The sequence below is a fragment of the Planococcus citri genome, chromosome 3, assembly GCF_950023065.1.
Source record: "Planococcus citri chromosome 3, ihPlaCitr1.1, whole genome shotgun sequence".
Lineage (NCBI taxonomy): Eukaryota > Metazoa > Arthropoda > Insecta > Hemiptera > Pseudococcidae > Planococcus > Planococcus citri.
In genome coordinates, this window is record NC_088679.1 from 55,004,885 (window position 1) to 55,015,621 (window position 10,737).

A 10,737-nucleotide genomic window follows, 5' to 3' on the forward strand; every position below is an offset into this window, starting at 1 on the left:
ATCTTGGAAAAATATAACTGTAATGTATTTTTTCAAAATTCACAACCATCATCGACTTTTGAAACTTAAACTACCCGCATGATTTGAATACGTATTAATTACTTGTACACCTGTTTAAGTAACACTTTAAGTATGAATCGTTAAAAGCGTGTTGCAATTTCAGGTTATTATACTTTAGCACCGAGTACTCTAGCTCTCGACATATGAAATATCGAGAGCATATTCATTTGACTGTGCAATGCAATTAATTAATATCTAGATTGGATTCTAATTTACAAAGATGTTCATAGATTAAATTCTTAGGGCCATACCATATTCTGGACTTCGCTCATCAAGTAGCAATAAATATTTCAATGATACAAATTTTCGATAGGAAATTTCGCACGTCTCGATCACACAAATTACAATTACAATAAATTCATTTCAAAAGAGTAGTTTCTTCACTCGGCTGCTTGGTCGAAAGGACAACTTCAGTAAAACGCAGGATTTTTAGGAATCACATTTGCAAGGAAGCAAAACTTTTTAGCAATTTCTAGCAAAAAAGCAAAACTTTTGAAATAAGTAAATTGAGAGACTTTTTGTGATTTTTTGCAAAAAAAAAAATTAACAATTTTCAGTAAGAAACACGATCAGGGTGCCCACTCATTTCTGGAAATGATTTTCCCTGACTTTTCCAGGTTTTCCAGACCAATTTTCCAATTTTCTGTACTTAGATACCCACACTTTATTTACAGAAGTTTCGTGGGGGAGGGGTATTTTTTTCATAAGCTTCTCTACGAACTGTAGTCCAGTCATTAAAGACCAATTTTGTCCCATCTACGGGAAAAATGAATATCAAACAGATCTTTCGCAGATATTGTTCACAGTGGTCCCCTCAACAACATACTAAAAGTCCCCGCCCCTACGGGGTCCGGAACCCCCTTAAAGGGGGGTGGGACCTCCCCCAATTTCAGTTTTTTGCCATTTTGTCAGATTTTGTTTAACACTCACACAGCCCCTCCGAAGCCCTCAGCCCCCTCCTGAATTTCCACTATTTTTGAAGTTAGGCTACTTTAACAACATATGGAATATGACGTACTGTCTAGAAAAAACTTGAGGGAATTGGTTGTAACTAGTTTATAAATAAATGGGTAATTCTCAAGAAAAGGTCAGTTTTGATATGCATAATTTTGAAAAACAAAAATCATTTTTTTCAAGTGGGAATCATTTGCATAAGTGTCCCACTGTTATGAAAAGGACATAGCACGTCTGTTTATTACAGTATCGAAATGTCCTTTGACTCGCCTGTCACACGCCATGTTTCTGAGAATAAATGTTATGAAGTGTCATGAACTTCATTCCCACTTGAAAAAAATGAAAATTCAAAAAGGCCGCGTCGAGAACTGATGAGGGGAGGGGGTGGTGTCGAATGAAAATTTGTGGATTTATGTGGTAGAAAAACATCAATTTTGCCAATTATATTCATATGACGTATGAAAATTTTTCTTCGCTTTTTCGGATTTTTGGAGGCCTTAAATGTGAAATTTGTCCATTTCAAAACGAGAGACAAAATTGGCCCGAGCGAAGCAAGGGCGAGATCTTTTGAAAATGTTGCCTAAAAACGATTTTTTTTTTTTTGATGTGAGAAGCTTATTTTTTGGTTTTGTAAATTTTAGAATTGGAATAATGTTTTTTTGAAAGAAGTTACTTTTGAAAGAGAAAAGAGAACAGGCTCGAGCGAAAGCTTCTGAAAATTTGTATTTCGAGAGGCATAAAAACAAGGTTTTTCTAATGTGAGTACGAGTAGTTTATTTTTTGGGTTTATTCAACATTTAAGAATTTGAATGATGTTTTTTTTAAAGGAATTTGATTTTGAAAAAGAAAACAGAACAGACCCAAACGAGGGCGAAGCTCTTGTGAATTTGTATTTCGAGAGGCATAAAAACGATGTTTTTTTGTCAGGAGTTCATTTTTTGGCTTCAAAACTCGATTTTCATTACTTACCTATCTAGAAATTTTCATTTTGCTTTTGAAAAAGAAAAGAAAATAGTTCGAAACTGCTTCCTATCAATTCGAAAGGTCAAAAGTAGGGTAAAACTCAATTTCAGCTTTCTAGGTCTCTTCGATAACATTTTGATTTTTGGCCCGTTTTTTTTCTTCAAAAATTCATCAAAAATCATGGCATTTTGGCACCTGAAATTTTGGCTGATTATGTATTATTTCATGTGATGCTCTTTCAATTAACTTGTTCAATTCAAAAAAATTTCCGCCAGTTGTCAGAAAATTTTCCAAGTAAAAATATTTGAAAATTTTGCATTATGTAAGTATCTGCATACCAAGACATACAAAACAAAAAAGACTATAATTTTCATCTCAAACCGCTCTTGAATGAAAAATGTTCACCCCTGACAGCTTTTTAAAAAAAAATTACGATCACGACAACATATTAAAATTCTAGTAGATGTTCTACTTCTTGGCTGTGATCTAATTAGCGCAAATACCAAAGTGAAAAGCGTGGAAAATATTTAAACATTGATAAATTTTCTCCCACCATGTAATCATGTTGCTTTTGATCTGATAACAATTCAAAGAGTAATTTTACATTCAATTACATTATGTGCGAATCAGTCGTTAAAGTCTTTCAACTTATGTACAGTGCGAAAACATTCTAAAAATATTTGGCACGAGTATTTTTTTTGTTTTCCTAATTTTTTTTTTTCATTTTTTAAAATCTTGTTGCTCTCCGCTGTACAATATCAAAATGTGTAAGAATATACGTCGAAGAATTGTTGGCATTTTAGCAACTATCTTAAAAACGTATCTAAATACTACAAATTGTTAGGTAGAGGTAAGCAACAAATTCGAAATGTAAATGTCACTGTTGGTACACGTGTTGAGTTCTGAGTAACTGATACATGCAACAAGTTTGTCTCAAAATTTCATCAAGATACAACTACATTAGGTAGGTATTATTTTAACATTGTCATGGACGTGCAAAAAATTCACCAGAAATCCGCATTCGACTATAAATATCGTAAGTTTCTGTCTACTTTGTTTCGGAGAAATACGATTTAAACAGAAAAGAAGAAACTGAGAAAAAATGATACAAATACGTCTTCGAAATCATTATTTTTCCTGATACTTGGAAAATGCTGATTTATGACTTGGCTAGAGATAATTACCGCACAATTCGTGCAGTAAGAGATCAATTCAACAAACTAACTAATAAAGAAATGTTTTTTTTTCAATTCGAATTTCGATATTGGTCCAAGGGAGTAACAAAACAAAATCGATTCGATTCGAAGGGTAGATCGAAAGACCAGGCAAAACTTTCACCTGTCAAAATTTCAAGTGCGAAAGTACCTTTTTCGATTTTTGGTGAATTTTTGAAAATCAAATTTAGATCAAAAATGAGGGGGAAAAAATCAAAATTTTACCAAATTGACCAAGAAAGGTGAAATTAGGGATATACCCTATTTTCGATACGCCAAATCGATTGGAAACTGTTTCAACCCGTTATGAGCAGTTCTGGAGCCTCCTGCAGATTTTTTAAACTCGAAATTCCCTCAAAATTGCATCAAATGGAGTTGGAAAGCCAAAATTCATTCTGTATACTAATTTCAATACGCTAGGAAGTCAACTGCATGTGGATTTTAAGTCGTTTTGGAGAAATTACTGGAGCCTCCAGTAGATTTTTGAAACTTGAAATTTTGGGAAATTTCATCAAATGGAGATGGAAAGCCGAAATTCATTCTGTAAACTAATTTCAATACGCTACGAAGTCGACTGCTGGTGGGTTTAAAGTCGTTTTGGAGCCTCCAGCGACTTTTTGAAAGGTTGTATGGCGTTTTTTTGGAAAATTGAAATTTCCAAACAGTAGATGGAAGCTTCAAAACCATTTGAAACCACCATGCAGTTGACTTCATATCGTATTGAAATTAGTTTGCGAAGTAAATTTCAGCTTGCTAACTCCATTAGATAAAATGTTGTGGGAATTTCAAGTTTCAAAAATCTGGTGACTCCAGTAATTTTCAAAAAGTCAGTGGAGGCTCCAAATCGACTTAAAATCCACCTGCAGACGACTTCGTAGCGTATTGAAATTAGTACGCAGAATGAATTTCGGCTTTCCATCTCCATTAAATTTCGAGTTTCAAAAATCTGCTGGAGGCTCCAGAACTGCTCAAAACGGGTTGAAACAGTATCCAATCGAGTTGGCGTGTCGAAAATAGGGTAGGTATATCTCAAATTTCAGCTTTCATGATCAATTTGGTAAAATTTTGATTTTTCCTCTCATTTTTGGTCTAAATTTGATTTTCTAAAATTCACCAAAAATCGAAAAAGTCATTTAGCACTTGAAATTCTGACAGGTGATGAATTTTTTCCTGATATTTCGATCTATTTTTGTATGGTTTAGAAATAACCGGCTCTATCCAATCACATCGTCACACATTTTTAATGTTGAATAGTTAATTTTTATTATTTTTTTTAAAATGAAGATTCTGAAGGATTTTCATGAAAAATATTTTTTTACACGACAAATCTTTAAAAAAGTGACCAAAATTTTTGTGGAAATGCCCGAAATGGAATTTTTTAAATTCGAATTCCAATACTGGTCCAAGGGATTCCCAAAAAACAACATCGATTCGATTTGGGTGATTCATTTGATCCATTCTTTCGGTCGCTCAATTTCAGGGATGTAAACCTCATTGACTCCTTCGCAACGAAATTTTTCGACAATCAAGACATGTTGCCTATTCTTTGATAATGAAATATTCATAGTCAATGTTGCATTTTAATCGTGCACTTTCAGAATCCTATTAATAAAATGTAAATGAAACGATATGAAGATTTTAGTAAGTGAGTAAACACGTGTGTTTGGATATCACTATACACAAGATCAAAGCTTTATCGTATGAATCAAAAATACACACAGTCACACACGATGACGAGTCCAGCACGAAAGAAACAGCAGATGCAGACAGCCTGGCAACAGAAAATTGTCAACTTAATCATAACAACATCCGTCGAATAAATAATCGTCCCAGTGATGAAAATGCAATGAAACAAAGCTAGAAATAGCGAATTTCATTATGAAACAGCTCGCTGATTAATCTTGATATCTATGACGTCAATGAGTATAGTACTCGGGTGATTTTAAATATCTTTTTTATACGACTATATTAATTGTAAACAGCGGCCAACGAAACGAATAAATTAATGTTTCTTTCGCGAGAAGTGTTCTCAGAAAGTAGATTTCCAAGGGAAAAGAACACAATTTTCAATTTTGGCAATGAGGCCAATTTTGGTGTCGCTTCGAGTAGTTAATATCAAAACACAGTTAATACCTTGTGTACTACTCCATCCACAATTAACCGTTTCAAAAGCGCTTTTTTTCGTCTCATATACGCGTATTTTTCATATTTTGCCAACTTGGAAAATTACTTTTTTGGGTTAATGTTGAATAAATATGAATTTTAATCGTGTGTGAATGTGCATATATATAAGTAAAGCAAATCTCACCCTTCAATTTTCGTTGACTTCGTTTCAAAAAGGTTGAAAAAATCGTATGTACTAGTTTTCGTTTCAGTCATGATTTCACGAGCGAAAGTAATAATATTTTTTCATTTTCAAGCATTCAATCTCGCCCTACGAGCTAATTTAGAAAGCCTTAGGGAACACGTGTAATGATACCAACCATAAACGATGCTCCTTCAATCCTTCATAGTCGTACGTCACCATATTAACTTGAGCGAATCTCAGATTTATACAAAAAAACAAGTTCATAAAAAATATCATCCATTTTTTCAACACTCATATACGAAATTTGAATAACAACAAGAGGTGACTAACTACTCGTAAAATCGCGTAAGTTACATGCGAAATGGTGTTTCGAAAACAGTAAGTTTTTTGTTTACGTAGTAGAGGTACGTCCGCTGAAATTTACAACGCTATGTACCAACGAAAAAGGCTCATAAATTTCTTTGAAAACTTCTAAATGAACTAGCATTTCCCTACACGAGAGGACGAGACATATGGTGCAAAAACTACCCACGAAAGTTCAGCCCTAATCGTCAGTAAAACAGGTGTTTTTATAGCTAAGCTTACACCTTACACCAAATTGCTTTCTGAAACCAACGCGAGTTTTCACTACATGCTTTCGAAATGAGCAAAGATTTTTATACCTTGTAATAAAGCAAGACTAGATGAAAATAATGCGAAGAAATTTGAAATGTAACAATAATGTGTTTTTACTTCACAAGGGAAAGAATCGTTGACGTTGGTTTGTTGTACAACTAAGCGATCGAAAGGGAGATTTGATGTAGTGGATTTCCAACTACGATAGTTTCCAACTCTACACGAAATCGTTGATCAGGATTTCATCATGGCAATTTAAATAGCTATTCCCTTGCTTGTAATAGCGAGAATAAAGAACAAAGGAACCAATGCTTACGTATGAAGGATCATCTTTGATTATACCCTAATCTACGAACAGGTGCCGGTAAAATGCATGATCTGGCGTTCCTTTTTAACTCCTTCCATTTCGAATTATTATTCGTAACAACGAAACAATAGTATATCAGATTTGGAAAGAAAAATATAACACTTACATCACTTCGACTATGATCTTCGAATACGTTGAAATTTGCTATTGGCTCTGGTTAAAACGATGTTCCAAAATCAAGATGATTTTGGCATCTCTTCTGCATACACAACGAACGGCTTGATACCTTTTCTGGCAGATGATGCTGAAACGAATGACAGAATTGATCGATATAACATCTCTGTCTAAAAAACGAAATGATGTAGTGCAGTAGTAGCTGTAAGTACTCACCTTTTTGGATATAAATCCCAAGCAAAACAGAAACACGTTGTTAAAAATACAAAACCGAATGCTTTACACAGTTCGAAGCACATACATTAAAATAATACGATAACTTCAATTTTCAAAAGTCCAATACTTATATAAGAATTAAAAGCATAACGCACTAAACAAGCATGGCCATAACAATAACACACGACAACGTTCTCCGTTTGGCGTTTCAATTACGATTTACTAATATTCGCAGCACTTCTTCTTCATATTTTCTGCTAGAATATTCCTGAAATCGTGCATTTGAATCTCACCCCCGGTCGAGTGTACGGACTACGAGTGTAGCAATTCGCCAGTATTGTCCTAAACCGGTTTTTAGGTCTAACGAAAAAGAAAAACAACGACTTTTACCACCACTAGATACTTTCTTCTGTATGGTTGTAGGTTAGTTGTAGGCACCGAAATGTCGAATGTTCGAGCCATCAGCCAGCCTTACAATCACAATACAACAAGCATAGTCCAAGGTCGTAAAACAGATGATATATTATAGTATTTGTGTGTGTGTGTGTGTGTGTGTGTGTAGCGTGTACTGTGTGCATATATCAATATCACACACACACACAGACGCCTTTTTTTAAAAAACAGAATAGGGTATAGATGCACCAGTATGGCAGTATGTACATATATTGTATACCAATGTGCATCACTCACTAGTTCACTACAGCAAATAAATTACCAATCAAGTAGCCAAGAGCCTGAAATGACATTTTCTCCGGACTCGAGTGGAAGACTTTTGACATTTTGACCATAGGATTTTTTAAAATTGAAACTTCCAAACTTTTCTGCAACATGACATTTACTTTCTCAATCGCAATTCAATGTAGAATGACATCATTCATTACTTATGACTTTTTGATGTAATTTTTTGCATCATGTTGCAGAAATTTATTTTTCCCATTGATGTAAGTAATGTAAGAAGCTAAGAAATTACATCATTTGTTGTGAGAAAAGTTGAAAAATCTAAATTTTGATGTAATTTTTTTACACTGATTCGAGGAAGAGCTGAGCGATTACGATATCATTTGAATAATTTTGCACAAGCCACATAATGTTAAAACGTTTTATGTTTGTCGAAAATTGTAGGTAAGAAATTTTAATGTAAAACGAGGTAAAATGTAACCAAATACATTATGGCCACCTACCCTAAATTGGTCAATTTGGTACCTATTCAATTCAAAAAATTAAGGGCCATGACTGCCATGAGCCAAGTAAGGATTTAGAAGTTTGATAATTTATGATGAGGGAACTAGGATAGGTTTAACTCAACTGCACTTAGCAAAGTTGCAACCCAAAAAATTTTTCAATCAAGTCATATTTTTAAGTACCAAGATTGTTTTATTCTCATACTCTGCGCTGAAAAAAATAAAATAAAAATTTCGTTGGAATTACTCGACATCAGGAACCCTTAAACGCCTGAGAGAAGTTCAACTGGAACGGCTGCAACTGATCACTCAATTTGAAAATTGAGGATTCGGGTTTCGCTCAATTTTCTCCAAAAGTGATTAACTTGATTTCCGAAGCCAAATCACATGACGGAAACAAAAAAACAAGTTGAGTTAGAAATTGGTGTATAATTTTATCACCTGTAAATTGCTTCAAAATGCGAAATTTCATTCACTTTTTTCAACAACTTTGACACCTAACGAGGAATTTTTTTTACATTGTTACCTACAAATTAGAGTAAAATACCTACCTACTTATGTTAAAATAATTCCGAGGTTTTCAATTTTGATCAAATTTTATTTTGCGATTTCAATTTCAAAAAAAAAGGTTGCTAAAAATTGGAATTTTTTGAAACTTTTTGAGGATTAATAAAATTTGTATGTTTTTGAATTTAAAAACATTCTGCTATTAAATAAAATAAAATTTTATGCGATGAAAAAAGGCGCAGAGATTTTGAAAGTTGATTGAAATTTCATTTTAGAATCTGAAGGAGAAAATTGAGGTGTAAGTTTTTCAATTTTGTGCAATGAAAAAAGTTGTAAAGATTTTGGAAATTGAATGAAATTACATTTTAGAAGTGAAAATTTACTTAATTTTAGGCCACTTTGGAGCATTCAATAACTTTTTAGAAATTTGAGTTCCCCAAAAAAGTGTCCTAAAATCTCTCGAAATGAACTTTAACACCTATCAATGTGTTCGATGCATGTTAGTAACCCACTTGACCGTTGACCGATTACACATCGTTCTAAAATGAAAATCAGTTTCCGCCAGTTCAGAACTGTACATTGTTCAAATTTTCAATCATGAAATCACTGAAGAATGTACGTACCTACGTTTCCAAACTGGCAAAAAGCAATTTTGGAAAACTGGTGTCTAAACCCAAGTTTGCGTATAAAAATGTGCAGGCACTCGAGCGTTTTTCAAACAAACATTTCAGAATCTCCAATCATTTAATTACTATGCACTATTTTTCTGGAAAAACAATGAAAATTAAAATTAAAAATGTATTTTTTGAAAAAAATAAAACAGCGTGAGAAGGTGCCTATCCTGGCAAATTCGTGAGAATAAAAAGAGCAACAGACGACAGTGATGAAACGATGATTCCAGAAAAATATTTTTTTATCTAATTTTCACATAATTCCTGTTTCCGAGTATAAAATGTATTTTTAAATGTCGATTCTTGCATAAAAATTAATAAATCTTGATTCAACTTCCAACAGAATGGACGTCAATGGAACGTTGTCCGAATTTTTGCGTTGGCAGAAATTTCTTCGTAATGTCAAATACGCACTCGGTGGTCTCGGTGTTTATTTTTTAGAGAACGTTTAAAATTGAAATAAGATCGATCTAATGGTTTTCCGGTTTTCCTATATGTATCAAATAAATTTCAGTCGAGAACTCGAGATCTTAATTATTCTAGGAATTTCGAGCTTAACATGTAATGTTTTTGAATTGATTCATCTTGCAATATCTATTTGATTTTTTTAGTAAGTATTGATGTTTTAGCAAATGTTTAAAAAAAAATGAATTTATAAATAAGTTATTCATCTGAAAAACATACAGCCTCTCTTTTTTTCTGAAATTTTCGAATGTCCTTTTTCGGTAATGAAAATGAAAAGAGTTCATCGAAACCCGGAAAAACACGATGATTTCCTCGTTCACACCCAAACATTGGCTGGGTTGTTGCATGAGAACGATAAACTTTCATCCCGTTTCTATTTACTCAATTATACCCTCTTTCGTAGGTTTTTGTTTTCATGTCTATGTGGGTACTACTTAATAAAATAAATACACAAATATGTATTTATAAATTGAAGTTAAAAACCAATGGAGTGTCTATTAGCAATTTAAAGATTATCCCAAAATAGTAACAGAAACAAAGAAATTAGAAGATTACACTATGCTGTGTTACTATGGTTACAGATTGACGTCAATGCAGTCCGTAAATTCACGCTTAGGTAATGAGAACGACTCGCTCTGATATTTTTTACACCGGCCAACATTAATCAGTCTGTTATAATGTGTTAAAATTAACGGCTTAGTTTAAATATAATAAAAGTGCATTTTATAATTCATGATTTTCTAATTTTTCAGCATCACCTTCCAACTTTATAGGTAGTTTATTCTGATTTATAGGTAAAGATTGATGCAATCATAAAATAAAAATTGTCAATTGTCGTTCTCTTAAAAAGCGCAGCAAATTTTATTAAATGAAAATGAGACTCTCATTGTTTCATTTATGGAGCTTTTTACTAAATAAATTAAATTATTAGCGTTTCATGTACGTATTACATTTTATTGAGTAAATCATCACGTATACCTATTACTTACAAAAAATGCACTCAATTTAAGAGTAAAAAACTGCAATTAAGTATTATACAAAAAATCCACAAATCTTCGAATTACAAAAAAATGTATAAAATCATAATTTAGCAATAATTGTC